Here is a 23,478-nt window from a genome sequence, read left to right as displayed (position 1 = left end):
GCTGATCTATGAGCCCAGTAGGGGTCCTTCCTCTTCATCCAGATCCACTGGCTGCTTCTTTCAGCCGCTTTAGAGAGCGATCTGACTGTGTGCCGCAGAGCCTGTCCATGGATTCCCAGGTCTTTCAGCAGCTTGATGGTTGATGAGGCCAGAAACCCTCTGCATCCAACTTCGACGGGATAGACCTTGGCTTTCCACCCTCGTTGTTGTGCGTCCGCCGCCAGTTCAGTGTAGCGCAACTTCTTACGCTCATAGGCCTCTTCAACTGCATTTTCCCACGGGACTGTGAGCTCTGCAATGTAGACAGTCTTCAATGAATGGGACCACAGCACTAAGTCTGGCCTTAGGGTGGTGGTTGCAATCTCTGCTGGGAAGATTAGTTGCTGACCTATATCGACCAGCATCTTCCAATCCCGAGCCTTGGTTAGCTGACCAACTTCTGGCTTGAGAAAAGGATGGTTGGGCTTTTCCTGTCCCTCTCGGACAAATTTTGGTGCTGTAATGGTAGTGGTGGCTCTTAAGGGCAAGGAGTTGATGGTAGTTCTCCTGCTTTCAAGCACTGCTGCCAAGCTCTTGAGGACCTGGTTGTGCCTCCAGGTATAGCGGCCTTGTGTGAGGCTGGTCTTACAACCAGTCAGGATGTGTTTGAGAGTTGCTGGTGTTGGGCAGAGGGCACAGGTTGGATCTTCGCCATACCACTGGTGGAGGTTTTTTGGGGATGGCAGCACGTCATTGGTAGCTCTGATGATGAAGCTGATGTTGCTAGCTTCCATCTCCCAGAGATCCCTCCAGCCAAGCTTTCTTTTCTCCAGGCCTTCCCACCTCATCCACTGTCCCTGCTTGGCAAGCGAGACAGCCTTTGCAGACCTTTCAGCCTCTTCCTGGCGGCGCACCTCCTCCACGACCATTTTTTTCCTCTCTGCGGTTGAGGCCTTACACCAAGTTGGTTTGCTTGCTGTAAGGCCAAAGCCTCCTCTTCCCCTCTGGACGTGTCCCACAATATCGCTGTGCCTCAGGGCTGCTGTGGCATGCTGCACTGCACTGGATGGTGTCCATTTCCGTGCAGTTGACAGGGGTGGTGCCGTTTCACTGATGGTCCGGTCTCTGGAGTCCGTCAGCGTCATCTGTAGTCTCACTTTAGAGCACTTGTATTCTTCAGTGAGACTTGTGATGGGCAGTTCGAGGACTCCTTTGCCATAGAGGCTGATGTTATTCAGACAGCGTGGGACACCAAGCCACTGTTTCACATATACTGTGATGGCTCGCTCCATCTTCTCCACAGTTGTTAGTGGGACCTCGTAGACAGTGAGTGGCCACATCACGAGAGGGAGAAGCCCAAATTGCAGACACCAGAGCTTGAGCTTCCCTGGTAGTGGAGTCTTGTTGATGTTGTTCAGGTCGTTGATGATATCCTGTCTTAGCTGCTGCACCTGGTTTTTATCCTTAAGACTTGAGTCATACCATCTGCCCAGGCTTTTGACAGGTTGTTCTGCCACCGTTGGTATTGGTTCGTCACCAATGCAGAACTTCACGTCTTTTAGCTCTCCCTTGATTATCGAGATGCTACGTGACTTGTTCGGCTTGATTTTCATCCGGGCCCAGCTGATGTTTTCCTGCAGCTTACCAAGTAGCCACCTGGTGCAAGCTGCAGTGGTGGTCAGAGTGGTCATGTCGTCCATATATACTCGGACGGTGGAAGGCGGATCCCGTTCCTGGTTCGCTCACCCCGCCACCCATTTTGAGGCCCTGATGATGACCTCCATGGCCATTGTAAAGGCCAGGGGTGAGATCGTGCAACCTGCCATGATGCCTACTTCTACTTGCTGCCATGATGTTTTGAAGTCGGGTGTTGTGAAGCACAGCTGCAGGTCTTCAAAGTAGAATTTTACCAAGGTAGTGATGGATGTTGGAACGCGGAAGAAGTTGAAGGACTCCCAGAGAAGGCTATGCGGAACTGAACCAAAGGCATTGGCTAGGTCGAGAAAGATGACATGAAGATCCCCTTTGTTCTTCTTCGCTGCTTGAATCTGATGCCAGATCATACTGGTGTGCTCCAAGCAGCCAGAGAATCCAGAAATTCCAGCCTTTTGTACGGATGTGTCAATGTACTCGTTTTTTCTCCAGGTAGGTGGTGTGTGTCAAGACGCTGAAAAAGATTTTCCCTTCAACGTTGAGAAGGCTGATTGGCCGAAATTGACTGATATCTGCGTCCTTCTCTTTTGGAATTAGTACACCTCCAGCCCTTCGCCATGCCTTTGGTATTATCCCCTTCTGCCAGACGATTCTCATTAGCCTCCAAAGATAGCGTAGGACATCTGGTGAGTTCTTGTAGAGCTTATATGACACTCCATTTGGTCCTGGTGCAGATCCTGATCTTGCACGCCCACCATGTTCTCCACTTCTTTCCATTTTGGAGGGCCGGTCTCGATGTTGACCTCTGGTGGTCGAATGGGGGGGATATCATGTGGGATGGCTAGCTGTTCATGCCTTTTCGTGTCTTGGTAGACCTTTTCCAGGTGCTCTTCAAGTTCCTTCTTTGAAGTTTGCAGGAACCCGCTTTTGTCCTTAGCGAAGAGATCTTTGACAAACTTGAAGGGATTTTTATAGAACAGGGTTCTTGTGTGTTCCTTCTTCCTGCGAAGTTTCCTCAAGTTCTCTGCTCTTCGTAAGGTTTTCAACCGGAGCTTGATGTCCCCATGGAGCAGCATGAGACCTTCTCTCTCTGGATCAGAGGCTTTTCTCCACTGTTTCCGCAGGTCCCTTCTTTCCCTGATCAGTCTCTCTATCTCTTGTTGCCTCCTAGGTTTGGTTGGTGGTGGTATTTTGTTGGTGGTTTTCCAGCTGTTCACTCCAAAGCGCTCCTCTCCATAGTGGTAGATGATGTCACCGATGTGTTCCAGCTTTCTCTCTGCAGTGCCCACTTGTTGCTCCAACATTTTCACCAGGTCGTTATTGACGGTTTCCCACTCTCTCTTCTCAATAGTTTTGGGCCACCTCACACTCTGTCTGTGCCCTTTGATCTTGTTCTCTTTGGGAGGTCTCTGTGGCTGGGTGGGTTCTACCTCCTGCAATTCTGTGTTTATAATACCCTCCTCAGTGACAGGGGGGCTGATGCTCTGCGAACTTTGGTTTTTTTCCCGTCGCTGTGCTTCACTCGACTGATTTGACGCATTACTTCGTAAGAAGTATTGGTCAATGCGAGGCCCTTGACTCGGCTTTCCCAAACACCGCTTCTTTCCTTGGTGGATCTTCAACCCTGTAACTGATGTTACTTTTGCCCAGCCACAGGTGCAGACCTGAAGTGAGTGTCCTGCTGCCATTGTCTCATGCACCGTGTTCTTGCTCGTAGTCATGTTTGTTCCTAGGTCTGTAACCGTGTGGTCAGTCATTGAGCCATCTTGCGCCCCCGCTCTCGCAGGCTGTAGGGGTGTCATTCTTTGTAGACTTTCTGTAGCACTTGGCGGGTGTCTCCAACAAACTGAACACAGTGTCAGAGACTGCCAGCATGGGTAGCTAGCCCATGTCAGCCCCAGTGGGGTCTATTCCCTCCTGTCAGCAGTCTCTCCAGGCTGTCACACAGACTTTTTCTAAGTGTTGCTGTATCTCATGAAGGAAATACTGGACAAAGAAATTAATGACTTCCCAGGCTTCAGGATGCATTTTTACACTATATAAATGTGGAAATTTACATTGGAAACGTTTGGTTTAGCTGTTAATGAAGTTTCGTTTTTTTAGTGCTGCAAATTCATTGTCTGCTGGCGTTGTACACTTTTTCTAAGTGTTGCAATATCTCATGTAGGAAATACTGGACAATCAAATTAATGACTTTCCAGGCTTCAGGATGCCTTTCTACACTATATAAAGGTGGAAATTTACATTGGAAACGTTTGGTTTAGCTGTTATAAAAGTTTGGTTTTTTAGTGCTGTAAATGCATTTTCAGCTCGCGCTGTACACATTTGCTATGAGAGGCATTATCTCATAAGGGAAATATTGGACAATCAAATTAATGACTGCCCAGGCTTCAGGATGCCTTTCTACACTATATAAAGGTGGAAATTTACATTGGAAACGTTTGGTTTAGCTGTTAATGAAGTTTCGTTTTTTTAGTGCTGCAAATTCATTGTCTGCTGGCGCTGTACACTTTTTCTAAGTGTTGCAATATCTCATGAAGGAAATACTGGACAATCAAATTAATGACTTTCCAGGCTTCAGGATGCCTTTCTACACTATATAAAGGTGGAAATTTACATTGGAAACGTTTGGTTTAGCTGTTATAAAAGTTTGGTTTTTTAGTGCTGTAAATGCATTTTCAGCTCGCGCTGTACACATTTGCTATGAGAGGCATTATCTCATAAGGGAAATATTGGACAATCAAATTAATGACTGCCCAGGCTTCAGGATGTCTTTTTACACTATATAAAGGTGAAAATTTACATTGGAAACGTTTAGTTTAGCTGTTATAAAAGTTTGTTTTTTTAGTGCTGTAAATGCATTTTCAGCTCGCGCTGTACACATTTGCTATGTGAGGCATTATCTCATAAGGGAAATACTGGACAATCAAATTAATGACTGCCCAGGCTTCAGGATGCCTTTCTACACTATATAAATGTGGAAATTTACATTGGAAACGTTTGGTTTAGCTGGAAATGAAGTTTCGTTTTTTTAGTGCTGCAAATTCATTGTCTGCTGGCGCTGTACACTTTTTCTAAGTGTTGCAATATCTCATGAAGGAAATACTGGACAATCAAATTCATGACTTTCCAGGCTTCAGGATGCCTTTCTACACTATATAAAGGTGGAAATTTACATTGGACACGTTTGGTTTAGCTGTTATAAAAGTTTGGTTTTTTAGTGCTGTAAATGCATTTTCAGCTCGCGCTGTACACATTTGCTATGTGAGGCATTATCTCATAAGGGAAATACTGGACAATCAAATTAATGACTTCCCAGGCTTCAGGATGCCTTTTTACACTATATAAATGTGGAAATTTACATTGGAAACGTTTGGTTTAGCTGTTATAAAAGTTTGTTTTTTTCGTGCTGTAAATGCATTTTCAGCTCGCACTGTACACATTTGCTATGTGAGGCATTATCTCATAAGGGAAATACTGGACAATCAAATTAATGACTTCCCAGGCTTCAGGATGCCTTTTTACACTATATAAAGGTGGAAATGTACATTGGAAACGTTTGGTTTAGCTGTTATAAAAGTTTGGTTTTTTAGTGCTGTAAATGCATTTTCAGCTCGCGCTGTACTCATTTGCTATGTGAGGCATTATCTCATAAGGGAAATACTGGACAATCAAATTAATGACTTCCCAGGGTTCAGGATGCCTTTTTACACTATATAAATGTGGAAATTTACATTGGAAACGTTTGGTTTAGCTGTTAATGAAGTTTCGTTTTTTTAGTGCTGAAAATTCATTGTCTGCTGGCGCTGTACACTTTTTCTAAGTGTTGCAATATCTCATGAAGGAAATACTGGACAATCAAATTAATGACTTTCCAGGCTTCAGGATGCCTTTCTACACTATATAAAGGTGGAAATTTACATTGGAAACGTTTGGTTTAGCTGTTATAAAAGTTTGGTTTTTTAGTGCTGTAAATGCTATGTGAGGCATTATCTCATAAGGGAAATATTGGACAATCAAATTAATGACTGCCCAGGCTTCAGGATGTCTTTTTTACACTATATAAAGGTGGAAATTTACATTGGAAACGTTTAGTTTAGCTGTTATAAAAGTTAGTTTTTTTAGTGCTGTAAATGCATTTTCAGCTCGCGCTGTACACATTTGCTATGTGAGGCATTATCTCATAAGGGAAATACTGGACAATCAAATTAATGACTTCCCAGGCTTCAGGATGCCTTTTTACACTATATAAATGTGGAAATTTACATTGGAAACGTTTGGTTTAGCTGTTAATGAAGTTTCGTTTTTTTAGTGCTGCAAATTCATTGTCTGCTGGCGCTGTACACTTTTTCTAAGTGGTGCAATATCTCATGAAGGAAATACTGGACAATCAAATTAATGACTTCCCAGGCTTCAGGATGCCTTTTTACACTATATAAATGTGGAAATTTACATTGGAAACGTTTGGTTTAGCTGTTAATGAAGTTTCGTTTTTTTAGTGCTGCAAATTCATTGTCTGCTGTCGCTGTACACTTTTTCTAAGTGTTGCAATATCTCATGAAGGAAATACTGGACAATCAAATTAATGACTTTCCAGGCTTCAGGATGCCTTTTTACACTATATAAAGGTGTAAATTTACATTGGAAACGTTTGGTTTAGCTGTTATAAACGTTTGTTTTTTTAGTGCTGTAAATGCATTTTCAGCTCGCGCTGTACACATTTGCTATGTGAGGCATTATCCCATAAGGGAAATACTGGACAATCAAATTAATGACTTACCAGGCTTCAGGAGACCTTTTTACACTATATAGAGGTGGAAATTTACATTGGAAACGTTTAGTTTAGCTGTGATAAAAGTTTGTTTTTTTAGTGCTGTAAATGCATTTTCAGCTCGCGCTGTACACATTTGCTATGTGAGGCATTATCTCATAAGGGAAATAATGGACAATCAAATTAATGACTTCCCAGGCTTCAGGATGCCTTTTTACACTATATAAATGTGGAAATTTACATTGGAAACGTTTGGTTTAGCTGTTAATGAAGTTTCGTTTTTTTAGTGCTGCAAATTCATTGTCTGCTGGCGCTGTACACTTTTTCTAAGTGTTGCATTTTCTCATGAAGGAAATACTGGACAATCAAATTAATGACTTTCCAGGCTTCAGGATGCCTTTTTACACTATATAAAGGTGGAAATTTACATTGTAAACGTTTGGTTTAGCTGTTATAAAAGTTTGTTTTTTTAGTGCTGTAAATGCATTTTCAGCTCGCGCTGTACACATTTGCTATGTGAGACATTATCTCATAATGGAAATGCTGGACAATCAAATTAATGACTTCCCAGGCTTCAGGAGACCTTTTTACACTATATAATTGTGGAAATTTACATTGGAAACGTTTGGTTTAGCTGTTATAAAAGTTTGGTTTTTTAGTGCTGTAAATGCATTTTCAGCTCGCGCTGTACACATTTGCTATGAGAGGCATTATCTCATAAGGAAAATATTGGACAATCAAATTAATGACTGCCCAGGCTTCAGGATATCTTTTTACACTATATAAAGGTGGAAATTTACATTGGAAACGTTTGGTTTAGCTGTTAATGAAGTTTCGTTTTTTTAGTGCTGCAAATTCATTGTCTGCTGGCGCTGTACACTTTTTCTAAGTGTTGCAATATCTCATGAAGGAAATACTGGACAATCAAATTAATGACTTTCCAGGCTTCAGGATGCCTTTCTACACTATATAAAGGTGGAAATTTACATTGGAAACGTTTGGTTTAGCTGTTATAAAAGTTTGGTTTTTTAGTGCTGTAAATGCATTTTCAGCTCGCGCTGTACACATTTGCTATGAGAGGCATTATCTCATAAGGGAAATATTGGACAATCAAATTAATGACTGCCCAGGCTTCAGGATGTCTTTTTACACTATATAAAGGTGAAAATTTACATTGGAAACGTTTAGTTTAGCTGTTATAAAAGTTTGTTTTTTTAGTGCTGTAAATGCATTTTCAGCTCGCGCTGTACACATTTGCTATGTGAGGCATTATCTCATAAGGGAAATACTGGACAATCAAATTAATGACTTCCCAGGCTTCAGGATGCCTTTTTACACTATATAAATGTGGAAATTTACATTGGAAACGTTTGGTTTAGCTGTAAATGAAGTTTCGTTTTATTAGTGCTGCAAATTCATTGTCTGCTGGCGTTGTACACTTTTTCTAAGTGTTGCAATATCTCATGTAGGAAATACTGGACAATCAAATTAATGACTTTCCAGGCTTCAGGATGCCTTTCTACACTATATAAAGGTGGAAATTTACATTGGAAACGTTTGGTTTAGCTGTTATAAAAGTTTGGTTTTTTAGTGCTGTAAATGCATTTTCAGCTCGCGCTGTACACATTTGCTATGAGAGGCATTATCTCATAAGGGAAATATTGGACAATCAAATTAATGACTGCCCAGGCTTCAGGATGTTTTTTTTACACTATATAAAGGTGGAAATTTACATTGGAAACGTTTGGTTTAGCTGTTATAAAAGTTTGGTTTTTTAGTGCTGTAAATGCATTTTCAGCTCGCGCTGTACACATTTCCTATGAGAGGCATTATCTCATAAGGGAAATATTGGACAATCAAATTAATGACTGCCCAGGCTTCAGGATGTCTTTTTACACTATATAAAGGTGGAAATTTACATTGGAAACGTTTAGTTTAGCTGTTATAAAAGTTTGTTTTTTTAGTGCTGTAAATGCATTTTCAGCTCGCGCTGTACACATTTGCTATGTGAGGCATTATCTCATAAGGGAAATACTGGACAATCAAATTAATGACTTCCCAGGCTTCAGGATGCCTTTTTACACTATATAAATGTGGAAATTTACATTGGAAACGTTTGGTTTAGCTGTTATAAAAGTTTGTTTTTTTCGTGCTGTAAATGCATTTTCAGCACTAAAAAACCATACTTTTATAACAGCTAAACCAAACGTTTCCAATGTAAATTTCCACCTTTATATAGTGTAAAAAGACATCCTGAAGCCTGGGCAGTCATTAATTTGATTGTCCAATATTTCCCTTATGAGATAATGCCTCTCATAGCAAATGTGTACAGCGCGAGCTGAAAATGCATTTACAGCACTAAAAAACCAAACTTTTATTACAGCTAAACCAAACGTTTCCAATGTAAATTTCCACCTTTATATAGTGTAAAAAGGCATCCTGAAGCCTGGAAAGTCATTAATTTGATTGTCCAGTATTTCCTTCATGAGATATTGCAACACTTAGAAAAAGTGTACAGCGCCAGCAGACAATGAATTTTCAGCACTAAATAAACGAAACTTCATTAACAGCTAAAGTAAACGTTTCCAATGTAAATTTCCACCTTTATATAGTGTAAAAAGACATCCTGAAGCCTGGGCAGTCATTAATTTGATTGTCCAATATTTCCCTTATGAGATAATGCCTCTCATAGCAAATGTGTACAGTGCGAGCTGAAAATGCATTTACAGCACTAAAAAAACAAACTTTTATAACAGCTAAACCAAACGTTTCAAATGTAAATTTCCACCTGTATATAGTGTAGAAAGGCATCCTGAAGCCTGGAAAGTCATTAATTTGATTGTCCAGTATTTCCTTCATGAGATATTGCAACACTTAGAAAAAGTGTACAGCGCCAGCAGACAATGAATTTGCAGCACTAAAAAAACGAAACTTCATTAACAGCTAAACCAAACGTTTCCAATGTAAATTTCCACATTTATAGAGAGTAAAAAGGCATCCTGAAGCCTGGGAAGTCATTAATTTGATTGTCCAGTATTTCCCTTATGAGATAATGCCTCACATAGCAAATGTGTACAGTGCGAGCTGAAAATGCATTTTCAGCACTAAAAAACCAAACTTTTATAACAGCTAAACCAAACGTTTCCAATGTAAATTTACACCTTTATATAGTGTAAAAAGACATCCTGAAGCCTGGGCAGTCATTAATTTGATTGTCCAGTATTTCCCTTATGAGATAATGCCTCACACAGCAAATGTGTACAGTGCGAGCTGAAAATGCATTTTCAGCACTAAAAAAACCAAACTTTTATAACAGCTAAACCAAACGTTTCCAATGTAAATTTCCACCTTTATATAGTGTAAAAAGACATCCTGAAGCCTGGGCAGTCATTAATTTGATTGTCCAATATTTCCCTTCTGAGATAATGCCTCTCATAGCAAATGTGTACAGCGCGAGCTGAAAATGCATTTACAGCACTAAAAAACCAAACTTTTATAACAGCTAAACCAAACGTTTCCAATGTACATTTCCACCTTTATATAGTGTAGAAAGGCATCCTGAAGCCTGGAAAGTCATTAATTTGATTGTCCAGTATTTCCTTCATGAGATATTGCAACACTTAGAAAAAGTGTACAGCGCCAGCAGACAATGAATTTTCAGCACTAAAAAAACGAAACTTCATTAACAGCTAAACCAAACGTTTCCAATGTAAATTTCCACATTTATAGAGTGTAAAAAGGCATCCTGAAGCCTGGGAAGTCATTAATTTGATTGTCCAGTATTTCCCTTATGAGATAATGCCTCACATAGCAAATGTGTACAGTGCGAGCTGAAAATGCATTTTCAGCACTAAAAAAACAAACTTATATAACACCTAAACCAAACGTTTCCAATGTAAATTTCCACCTTTATATAGTGTAAAAAGACATCCTGAAGCCTGGGCAGTCATTAATTTGATTGTCCAATATTTCCCTTATGAGATAATGCCTCTCATAGCAAATGTGTACAGCGCGAGCTGAAAATGCATTTACAGCACTAAAAAAACCAAACTTTTATAACAGCTAAACCAAACGTTTCCAATGTAAATTTCCACCTTTATATAGTGTAGAAAGGCATCCTGAAGCCTGGAAAGTCATTAATTTGATTGTCCAGTATTTCCTTCATGAGATATTGCAACATTTAGAAAAAGTGTACAGCGCCAGCAGACAATGAATTTTCAGCACTAAAAAAACGAAACTTCATTAACAGCTAAACTAAACGTTTCCAATGTAAATTTCCACCTTTATATAGTGTAAAAAGACATCCTGAAGCCTGGGCAGTCATTAATTTGATTGTCCAATATTTCCATTATGAGATAATGCCTCTCATAGCAAATGTGTACAGCGCGAGCTGAAAATGCATATACAGCACTAAAAAACCAAACTTTTATAACAGCTAAACCAAACGTTTCCAATGTAAATTTCCACCTTTATATAGTGTAGAAAGGCATCCTGAAGCCTGGAAAGTCATTAAATTGATTGTCCAGTATTTCCTTCATGAGAAATTGCAACACTTAGAAAAAGTGTACAGCGCCAGCAGACAATGAATTTTCAGCACTAAAAAAACGAAACTTCATTAACAGCTAAACCAAACGTTTCCAATGTAAATTTCCACATTTATAGAGTGTAAAAAGGCATCCTGAAGCCTGGGAAGTCATTAATTTGATTGTCCAGTATTTCCCTTATGAGATAATGCCTCACATAGCAAATGTGTACAGTGCGAGCTGAAAATGCATTTTCAGCACTAAAAAACCAAACTTTTATAACAGCTAAACCAAACGTTTCCAATGTAAATTTCCACCTTTATATAGTGTAAAAAGACATCCTGAAGCCTGGGCAGTCATTAATTTGATTGTCCAATATTTCCCTTATGAGATAATGCCTCTCATAGCAAATGTGTACAGCGCGAGCTGAAAATGCATTTACAGCACTAAAAAACCAAACTTTTATAACAGCTAAACCAAACGTTTCCAATGTAAATTTCCACCTTTATATAGTGTAGAAAGGCATCATGAAGCCTGGAAAGTCATTAATTTGATTGTCCAGTATTTCCTTCATGAGATATTGCAACACTTAGAAAAAGTGTACAGCGCCAGCAGACAATGAATTTTCAGCAATAAAAAAACGAAACTTCATTAACAGCTAAACCAAACGTTTCCAATGTAAATTTCCACATTTATAGAGTGTAAAAAGGCATCCTGAAGCCTGGGAAGTCATTAATTTGATTGTCCAGTATTTCCCTTATGAGATAATGCCTCACATAGCAAATGTGTACAGTGCGAGCTGAAAATGCATTTTCAGCACTAAAAAACCAAACTTTTATAACAGCTAAACCAAACGTTTCCAATGTAAATTTCCACCTTTATATAGTGTAAAAAGACATCCTGAAGCCTGGGCAGTCATTAATTTGATTGTCCAGTATTTCCCTTATGAGATAATGCCTCACATAGCAAATGTGTACAGCGCGAGCTGAAAATGCATTTACAGCACTAAAAAAACAAACTTTTATAACAGCTAAACCAAACGTTTCCAATGTAAATTTCCACCTTTATATAGTGTAGAAAGGCATCCTGAAGCCTGGGCAGTCATTAATTTGATTGTCCAATATTTCCCTTATGAGATAATGCCTCTCATAGCAAATGTGTACAGCGCGAGCTGAAAATGCATTTACAGCACTAAAAAACCAAACTTTTATAACAGCTAAACCAAACGTTTCCAATGTAAATTTCCACCTTTATAAAGTGTAGAAAGGCATCCTGAAGCCTGGAAAGTCATTAATTTGATTGTCCAGTATTTCCTACATGAGATATTGCAAAACTTAGAAAAAGTGTACAGCGCCAGCAGACAATGAATTTTCAGCAATAAAAAAACGAAACTTCATTAACAGCTAAACCAAACGTTTCCAATGTAAATTTCCACATTTATAGAGTGTAAAAAGGCATCCTGAAGCCTGGGAAGTCATTAATTTGATTGTCCAGTATTTCCCTTATGAGATAATGCCTCACATAGCAAATGTGTACAGTGCGAGCTGAAAATGCATTTTCAGCACTAAAAAACCAAACTTTTATAACACCTAAACCAAACGTTTCCAATGTAAATTTCCACCTTTATATAGTGTAAAAAGACATCCTGAAGCCTGGGCAGTCATTAATTTGATTGTCCAATATTTCCCTTATGAGATAATGCCTCTCATAGCAAATGTGTACAGCGCGAGCTGAAAATGCATTTACAGCACAAAAAAAACAAACTTTTATAACAGCTAAACCAAACGTTTCCAATGTAAATTTCCACCTTTATATAGTGTAAAAAGGCATCCTGAAGCCTGGAAAGTCATTAATTTGATTGTCCAGTATTTCCTTCATGAGATATTGCAACACTTAGAAAAAGTGTACAGCGCCAGCAGACAATGAATTTTCAGCACTAAAAAACGAAACTTCATTAACAGCTAAACCAAACGTTTCCAATGTAAATTTCCACATTTATAGAGTGTAAAAAGGCATCCTGAAGCCTGGGAAGTCATTAATTTGATTGTCCAGTATTTCCCTTATGAGATAATGCCTCACATAGCAAATGTGTACAGTGCGAGCTGAAAATGCATTTTCAGCACTAAAAAACCAAACTTTTATAACAGCTAAACCAAACGTTTCCAATGTAAATTTCCACCTTTATATAGTGTAAAAAGACATCCTGAAGCCTGGGCAGTCATTCATTTGATTGTCCAATATTTCCCTTATGAGATAATGCCTCACATAGCAAATGTGTACAGCGCGAGCTGAAAATGCATTTACAGCACTAAAAAACCAAACTTTTATAACAGCTAAACCAAACGTTTCCAATGTACATTTCCACCTTTATATAGTGTAGAAAGGCATCCTGAAGCCTGGAAAGTCATTAATTTGATTGTCCAGTATTTCCTTCATGAGATATTGCAACACTTAGAAAAAGTGTACAGCGCCAGCAGACAATGAATTTTCAGCACTAAAAAAACGAAACTTCATTAACAGCTAAACTAAACGTTTCCAATGTAAATTTCCACCTTTATATAGTGTAAAAAGACATCCTGAAGCCTGGGCAGTCATTAATTTGATTGTCCAATATTTCCCTTATGAGATAATGCCTCTCATAGCAAATGTGTACAGCGCGAGCTGAAAATGCATATACAGCACTAAAAAACCAAACTTTTATAACAGCTAAACCAAACGTTTCCAATGTAAATTTCCACCTTTATATAGTGTAGAAAGGCATCATGAAGCCTGGAAAGTCATTAAATTGATTGTCCAGTATTTCCTTCATGAGAAATTGCAACACTTAGAAAAAGTGTACAGCGCCAGCAGACAATGAATTTTCAGCACTAAAAAAACGAAACTTCATTAACAGCTAAACCAAACGTTTCCAATGTAAATTTCCACATTTATAGAGTGTAAAAAGGCATCCTGAAGCCTGGGAAGTCATTAATTTGATTGTCCAGTATTTCCCTTATGAGATAATGCCTCACATAGCAAATGTGTACAGTGCGAGCTGAAAATGCATTTTCAGCACTAAAAAACCAAACTTTTATAACAGCTAAACCAAACGTTTCCAATGTAAATTTCCACCTTTATATAGTGTAAAAAGACATCCTGAAGCCTGGGCAGTCATTAATTTGATTGTCCAATATTTCCCTTATGAGATAATGCCTCTCATAGCAAATGTGTACAGCGCGAGCTGAAAATGCATTTACAGCACTAAAAAAACTAACTTTTATAACAGCTAAACCAAACGTTTCCAATGTAAATTTCCACCTTTATATAGTGTAGAAAGGCATCATGAAGCCTGGAAAGTCATTAATTTGATTGTCCAGTATTTCCTTCATGAGATATTGCAACACTTAGAAAAAGTGTACAGCGCCAGCAGACAATGAATTTTCAGCACTAAAAAAACGAAACTTCATTAACAGCTAAACCAAACGTTTCCAATGTAAATTTCCACCTTTATATAGTGTAAAAAGACATCCTGAAGCCTGGGCAGTCATTAATTTGATTGTCCAATATTTCCCTTATGAGATAATGCCTCTCATAGCAAATGTGTACAGCGCGAGCTGAAAATGCATTTACAGCACTAAAAAACCAAACTTTTATAACAGCTAAACCAAACGTTTCCAATGTAAATTTCCACCTTTATATAGTGTAGAAAGGCATCATGAAGCCTGGAAAGTCATTAATTTGATTGTCCAGTATTTCCTTCATGAGATATTGCAACACTTAGAAAAAGTGTACAGCGCCAGCAGACAATGAATTTTCAGCACTAAAAAAACGAAACTTCATTAACAGCTAAACCAAACGTTTCCAATGTAAATTTCCACATTTATAGAGTGTAAAAAGGCATCCTGAAGCCTGGGAAGTCATTAATTTGATTGTCCAGTATTTCCCTTATGAGATAATGCCTCACATAGCAAATGTGTACAGTGCGAGCTGAAAATGCATTTTCTGCACTAAAAAACCAAACTTTTATAACAGCTAAACCAAACGTTTCCAATGTAAATTTCCACCTTTATATAGTGTAAAAAGACATCCTGAAGCCTGGGCAGTCATTAATTTGATTGTCCAGTATTTCCCTTATGAGATAATGCCTCACATAGCAAATGTGTACAGCGCGAGCTGAAAATGCATTTACAGCACTAAAAAAACAAACTTTTATAACAGCTAAACCAAACGTTTCCAATGTAAATTTCCACCTTTATATAGTGTAGAAAGGCATCCTGAAGCCTGGGCAGTCATTAATTTGATTGTCCAATATTTCCCTTATGAGATAATGCCTCTCATAGCAAATGTGTACAGCGCGAGCTGAAAATGCATTTACAGCACTAAAAAACCAAACTTTTATAACAGCTAAACCAAACGTTTCCAATGTAAATTTCCACCTTTATAAAGTGTAGAAAGGCATCCTGAAGCCTGGAAAGTCATTAATTTGATTGTCCAGTATTTCCTACATGAGATATTGCAAAACTTAGAAAAAGTGTACAGCGCCAGCAGACAATGAATTTTCAGCAATAAAAAAACGAAACTTCATTAACAGCTAAACCAAACGTTTCCAATGTAAATTTCCACATTTATAGAGTGTAAAAAGGCATCCTGAAGCCTGGGAAGTCATTAATTTGATTGTCCAGTATTTCCCTTATGAGATAATGCCTCACATAGCAAATGTGTACAGTGCGAGCTGAAAATGCATTTTCAGCACTAAAAAACCAAACTTTTATAACACCTAAACCAAACGTTTCCAATGTAAATTTCCACCTTTATATAGTGTAAAAAGACATCCTGAAGCCTGGGCAGTCATTAATTTGATTGTCCAATATTTCCCTTATGAGATAATGCCTCTCATAGCAAATGTGTACAGCGCGAGCTGAAAATGCATTTACAGCACAAAAAAAACAAACTTTTATAACAGCTAAACCAAACGTTTCCAATGTAAATTTCCACCTTTATATAGTGTAAAAAGGCATCCTGAAGCCTGGAAAGTCATTAATTTGATTGTCCAGTATTTCCTTCATGAGATATTGCAACACTTAGAAAAAGTGTACAGCGCCAGCAGACAATGAATTTTCAGCACTAAAAAACGAAACTTCATTAACAGCTAAACCAAACGTTTCCAATGTAAATTTCCACATTTATAGAGTGTAAAAAGGCATCCTGAAGCCTGGGAAGTCATTAATTTGATTGTCCAGTATTTCCCTTATGAGATAATGCCTCACATAGCAAATGTGTACAGTGCGAGCTGAAAATGCATTTTCAGCACTAAAAAACCAAACTTTTATAACAGCTAAACCAAACGTTTCCAATGTAAATTTCCACCTTTATATAGTGTAAAAAGACATCCTGAAGCCTGGGCAGTCATTCATTTGATTGTCCAATATTTCCCTTATGAGATAATGCCTCTCATAGCAAATGTGTACAGCGCGAGCTGAAAATGCATTTACAGCACTAAAAAACCAAACTTTTATAACAGCTAAACCAAACGTTTCCAATGTACATTTCCACCTTTATATAGTGTAGAAAGGCATCCTGAAGCCTGGAAAGTCATTAATTTGATTGTCCAGTATTTCCTTCATGAGATATTGCAACACTTAGAAAAAGTGTACAGCGCCAGCAGACAATGAATTTTCAGCACTAAAAAAACGAAACTTCATTAACAGCTAAACTAAACGTTTCCAATGTAAATTTCCACCTTTATATAGTGTAAAAAGACATCCTGAAGCCTGGGCAGTCATTAATTTGATTGTCCAATATTTCCCTTATGAGATAATGCCTCTCATAGCAAATGTGTACAGCGCGAGCTGAAAATGCATATACAGCACTAAAAAACCAAACTTTTATAACAGCTAAACCAAACGTTTCCAATGTAAATTTCCACCTTTATATAGTGTAGAAAGGCATCCTGAAGCCTGGAAAGTCATTAAATTGATTGTCCAGTATTTCCTTCATGAGAAATTGCAACACTTAGAAAAAGTGTACAGCGCCAGCAGACAATGAATTTTCAGCACTAAAAAAACGAAACTTCATTAACAGCTAAACCAAACGTTTCCAATGTAAATTTCCACATTTATAGAGTGTAAAAAGGCATCCTGAAGCCTGGGAAGTCATTAATTTGATTGTCCAGTATTTCCCTTATGAGATAATGCCTCACATAGCAAATGTGTACAGTGCGAGCTGAAAATGCATTTTCAGCACTAAAAAACCAAACTTTTATAACAGCTAAACCAAACGTTTCCAATGTAAATTTCCACCTTTATATAGTGTAAAAAGACATCCTGAAGCCTGGGCAGTCATTAATTTGATTGTCCAATATTTCCCTTATGAGATAATGCCTCTCATAGCAAATGTGTACAGCGCGAGCTGAAAATGCATTTACAGCACTAAAAAAACTAACTTTTATAACAGCTAAACCAAACGTTTCCAATGTAAATTTCCACCTTTATATAGTGTAGAAAGGCATCATGAAGCCTGGAAAGTCATTAATTTGATTGTCCAGTATTTCCTTCATGAGATATTGCAACACTTAGAAAAAGTGTACAGCGCCAGCAGACAATGAATTTTCAGCACTAAAAAAACGAAACTTCATTAACAGCTAAACCAAACGTTTCCAATGTAAATTTCCACATTTATAGAGTGTAAAAAGGCATCCTGAAACCTGGGAAGTCATTAATTTGATTGTCCAGTATTTCCCTTATGAGATAATGCCTCACATAGCAAATGTGTACAGTGCGAGCTGAAAATGCATTTTCAGCACTAAAAAACCAAACTTTTATAACAGCTAAACCAAACGTTTCCAATGTAAATTTCCACCTTTAGATAGTGTAAAAAGACATCCTGAAGCCTGGGCAGTCATTAATTTGATTGTCCAGTATTTCCCTTATGAGATAATGCCTCACATAGCAAATGTGTACAGTGCGAGCTGAAAATGCATTTTCAGCACTAAAAAAAACAAACTTTTATAACAGCTAAACCAAACGTTTCCAATGTAAATTTCCACCTTTATATAGTGTAAAAAGACATCCTGAAGCCTGGGCAGTCATTAATTTGATTGTCCAATATTTCCCTTATGAGATAATGCCTCTCATAGCAAATGTGTACAGCGCGAGCTGAAAATGCATTTACAGCACTAAAAAACCAAACTTTTATAACAGCTAAACCAAACGTTTCCAATGTAAATTTCCACCTTTATATAGTGTAGAAAGGCATCCTGAAGCCTGGAAAGTCATTAATTTGATTGTCCAGTATTTCCTTCATGAGATATTGCAACACTTAGAAAAAGTGTACAGCGCCAGCAGACAATGAATTTTCAGCACTAAAAAAACGAAACTTCATTAACAGCTAAACCAAACGTTTCCAATGTAAATTTCCACATTTATAGAGTGTAAAAAGGCATCCTGAAGCCTGGGAAGTCATTAATTTGATTGTCCAGTATTTCCCTTATGAGATAATGCCTCACATAGCAAATGTGTACAGTGCGAGCTGAAAATGCATTTTCAGCACTAAAAAAACAAACTTTTATAACAGCTAAACCAAACGTTTCCAATGTAAATTTCCACCTTTATATAGTGTAAAAAGACATCCTGAAGCCTGGGCAGTCATTAATTTGATTGTCCAGTATTTCCCTTATGAGATAATGCCTCACATAGCAAATGTGTACAGTGCGAGCTGAAAATGCATTTTCAGCACTAAAAAAACCAAACTTTTATAACAGCTAAACCAAACGTTTCCAATGTAAATTTCCACCTTTATATATTGTAAAAAGACATCCTGAAGCCTAGGCAGTCATTAATTTGATTGTCCAATATTTCCCTTATGAGACAATGCCTCTCATAGCAAATGTGTACAGCGCGAGCTGAAAATGCATTTTCAGCACTAAAAAAACAAACTTTTATAACAGCTAAACCAAACGTTTCCAATGTACATTTCCACCTTTATATAGTGTAGAAAGGCATCCTGAAGCCTGGAAAGTCATTGATTTGATTGTCCAGTATTTCCTTCATGAGATATTGCAACACTTAGAAAAAGTGTACAGCGCCAGCAGACAATGAATTTTCAGCACTAAAAAAACGAAACTTCATTAACAGCTAAACTAAACGTTTCCAATGTAAATTTCCAACTTTATATAGAGTAAAAAGACATCCTGAAGCCTGGGCAGCCATTAATTTGATTGTCCAATATTTCCCTTATGAGATAATGCCTCTCATAGCAAATGTGTACAGCGCGAGCTGAAAATGCATTTACAGCACTAAAAAACCAAACTTTTATAACAGCTAAACCAAACGTTTCCAATGTAAATTTCCACCTTTATATAGTGTAAAAAGACATCCTGAAGCCTGGGCAGTCATTAATTTGATTGTCCAATATTTCCCTTATGAGATAATGCCTCTCATAGCAAATGTGTACAGCGCGAGCTGAAAATGCATTTACAGCACTAAAAAACCAAACTTTTATAACAGCTAAACCAAACGTTTCCAATGTAAATTTCCACCTTTATATAGTGTAGAAAGGCATCCTGAAGCCTGGAAAGTCATTAATTTGATTGTCCAGTATTTCCTTCATGAGATATTGCAACACTTAGAAAAAGTGTACAGCGCCAGCAGACAATGAATTTTCAGCACTAAAAAAAACGAAACTTCATTAACAGCTAAACTAAACGTTTCCAATGTAAATTTCCACCTTTATATAGTGTAAAAATACATCCTGAAGCCTGGGCAGTCATTAATTTGATTGTCCAATATTTCCCTTATGAGATAATGCCTCTCATAGCAAATGTGTACAGCGCGAGCTGAAAATGCATTTACAGCACTAAAAAACCAAACTTTTATAACAGCTAAACCAAACGTTTCCAATGTAAATTTCCACCTTTATATAGTGTAGAAAGGCATCCTGAAGCCTGGAAAGTCATTAATTTGATTGTCCAGTATTTCCTTCATGAGATATTGCAACACTTAGAAAAAGTGTACAGCGCCAGCAGACAATGAATTTTCAGCACTAAAAAAACGAAACTTCATTAACAGCTAAACCAAACGTTTCCAATGTAAATTTCCACATTTATAGAGTGTAAAAAGGCATCCTGAAGCCTGGGAAGTCATTAATTTGATTGTCCAGTATTTCCCTTATGAGATAATGCCTCACATAGCAAATGTGTACAGTGCGAGCTGAAAATGCATTTTCAGCACTAAAAAACCAAACTTTTATAACAGCTAAACCAAACGTTTCCAATGTAAATTTCCACCTTTATATAGTGTAAAAAGACATCCTGAAGCCTGGGCAGTCATTAATTTGATTGTCCAATATTTCCCTTTTGAGATAATGCCTCTCATAGCAAATGTGTACAGCGCGAGCTGAAAATGCATTCACAGCACTAAAAAACCAAACTTTTATAACAGCTAAACCAAACGTTTCCAATGTACATTTCCACCTTTATATAGTGTAGAAAGGCATCCTGAAGCCTGGAAAGTCATTAATTTGATTGTCCAGTATTTCCTTCATGAGATATTGCAACACTTAGAAAAAGTGTACAGCGCCAGCAGACAATGAATTTTCAGCACTAAAAAAACGAAACTTCATTAACAGCTAAACTAAACGTTTCCGATGTAAATTTCCACCCTTATATAGTGTAAAAAGACATCCTGAAGCCTGGGCAGTCATTAATTTGATTGTCTAATATTTCCCTTATGAGATAATGCCTCTCATAGCAAATGTGTACAGCGCGAGCTGAAAATGCATTTACAGCACTAAAAAACCAAACTTTTATAACAGCTAAACCAAACGTTTCCAATGTACATTTCCACCTTTATATAGTGTAGAAAGGCATCCTGAAGCCTGGAAAGTCATTAATTTGATTGTCCAGTATTTCCTTCATGAGATATTGCAACACTTAGAAAAAGTGTACAGCGCCAGCAGACAATGAATTTTCAGCACTATAAAAACGAAACTTCATTAACAGCTAAACTAAACGTTTCCAATGTATATTTCCACCTTTATATAGTGTAAAAAGACATCCTGAAGCCTGGGCAGTCATTAATTTGATTGTCCAATATTTCCCTTATGAGATAATGCCTCTCATAGCAAATGTGTACAGCGCGAGCTGAAAATGCATTTACAGCACTAAAAAAACAAACTTTTATAACAGCTAAACCAAACGTTTCCAATGTACATTTCCACCTTTATATAGTGTAAAAAGACATCCTGAAGCCTGGGCAGTCATTAATTTGATTGTCCAGTATTTCCCTTATGAGATAATGCCTCACATAGCAAATGTGGACAGTGCGAGCTGAAAATGCATTTTCAGCACTAAAAAAACCAAACTTTTATAACAGCTAAACCAAACGTTTCCAATGTAAATTTCCACCTTTATATAGTGTAAAAAGACATCCTGAAGCCTGGGCAGTCATTAATTTGATTGTCCAGTATTTCCCTTATGAGATAATGCCTCACACAGCAAATGTGTACAGTGCGAGCTGAAAATGCATTTTCAGCACTAAAAAAACCAAACTTTTATAACAGCTAAACCAAACGTTTCCAATGTAAATTTCCACCTTTATATAGTGTAAAAAGACATCCTTGAAGCCTGGGCAGTCATTAATTTGATTGTCCAATATTTCCCTTCTGAGATAATGCCTCTCATAGCAAATGTGTACAGCGCGAGCTGAAAATGCATTTACAGCACTAAAAAACCAAACTTTTATAACAGCTAAACCAAACGTTTCCAATGTACATTTCCACCTTTATATAGTGTAGAAAGGCATCCTGAAGCCTGGAAAGTAATTAATTTGATTGTCCAGTATTTCCTTCATGAGATATTGCAACACATAGAAAAAGTGTACAGCGCCAGCAGACAATGAATTTTCAGCACTAAAAAAACGAAACTTCATTAACAGCTAAACTAAACGTTTCCAATGTAAATTTCCACCTTTATATAGTGTAGAAAGGCATCCTGAAGCCTGGAAAGTCATTAATTTGATTGTCCAGTATTTCCTTCATGAGATATTGCAACACTTAGAAAAAGTGTACAGCGCCAGCAGACAATGAATTTTCAGCACTAAAAAAACGAAACTTCATTAACAGCTAAACTAAACGTTTCCAATGTAAATTTCCACCCTTATATAGTGTAAAAAGACATCCTGAAGCCTGGGCAGTCATTAATTTGATTGTCCAATATTTCCCTTATGAGATAATGCTTCTCATAGCAAATGTGTACAGCGCGAGCTGAAAATGCATTTACAGCACTAAAAAACCAAACTTTTATAACAGCTAAACCAAACGTTTCCAATGTACATTTCCACCTTTATATAGTGTAAAAAGGCATCCTGAAGCCTGGGAAGTCATTAATTTGATTGTCCAGTATTTCCCTTATGAGATAATGCCTCACATAGCAAATGTGTACAGTGCGAGCTGAAAATGCATTTTCAGCACTAAAAAAACGAAACTTCATTAACAGCTAAACTAAACGTTTCCAATGTAAATTTCCACCCTTATATAGTGTAAAAAGACATCCTGAAGCCTGGGCAGTCATTAATTTGATTGTCCAATATTTCCCTTATGAGATAATGCCTCACATAGCATTTACAGCACTAAAAAACCAAACTTTTATAACAGCTAAACCAAACGTTTCCAATGTAAATTTCCACCTTTATATAGTGTAGAAAGGCATCCTGAAGCCTGGAAAGTCATTAATTTGATTGTCCAGTATTTCCTTCATGAGATATTGCAACACTTAGAAAAAGTGTACAGCGCCAGCAGACAATGAATTTTCAGCACTATAAAAACGAAACTTCATTAACAGCTAAACTAAACGTTTCCAATGTATATTTCCACCTTTATATAGTGTAAAAAGACATCCTGAAGCCTGGGCAGTCATTAATTTGATTGTCCAATATTTCCCTTATGAGATAATGCCTCTCATAGCAAATGTGTACAGCGCGAGCTGAAAATGCATTTACAGCACTAAAAAAACAAACTTTTATAACAGCTAAACCAAACGTTTCCAATGTACATTTCCACCTTTATATAGTGTAGAAAGGCATCCTGAAGCCTGGAAAGTAATTAATTTGATTGTCCAGTATTTCCTTCATGAGATATTGCAACACATAGAAAAAGTGTACAGCGCCAGCAGACAATGAATTTTCAGCACTAAAAAAACGAAACTTCATTAACAGCTAAACTAAACGTTTCCAATGTAAATTTCCACCTTTATATAGTGTAGAAAGGCATCCTGAAGCCTGGAAAGTCATTAATTTGATTGTCCAGTATTTCCTTCATGAGATATTGCAACACTTAGAAAAAGTGTACAGCGCCAGCAGACAATGAATTTTCAGCACTAAAAAAACGAAACTTCATTAACAGCTAAACTAAACGTTTCCAATGTAAATTTCCACCCTTATATAGTGTAAAAAGACATCCTGAAGCCTGGGCAGTCATTAATTTGATTGTCCAATATTTCCCTTATGAGATAATGCTTCTCATAGCAAATGTGTACAGCGCGAGCTGAAAATGCATTTACAGCACTAAAAAACCAAACTT

The sequence above is a fragment of the Idiotropiscis lumnitzeri genome, unplaced genomic scaffold (genome assembly GCF_059441095.1).
Source record: "Idiotropiscis lumnitzeri isolate Australia: NSW breed Sydney's pygmy pipehorse unplaced genomic scaffold, RoL_Ilum_1.0 HiC_scaffold_32, whole genome shotgun sequence".
NCBI classification, from domain to species: Eukaryota; Metazoa; Chordata; class Actinopteri; order Syngnathiformes; family Syngnathidae; genus Idiotropiscis; species Idiotropiscis lumnitzeri.
This window is presented reverse-complemented; position numbering follows the sequence as displayed.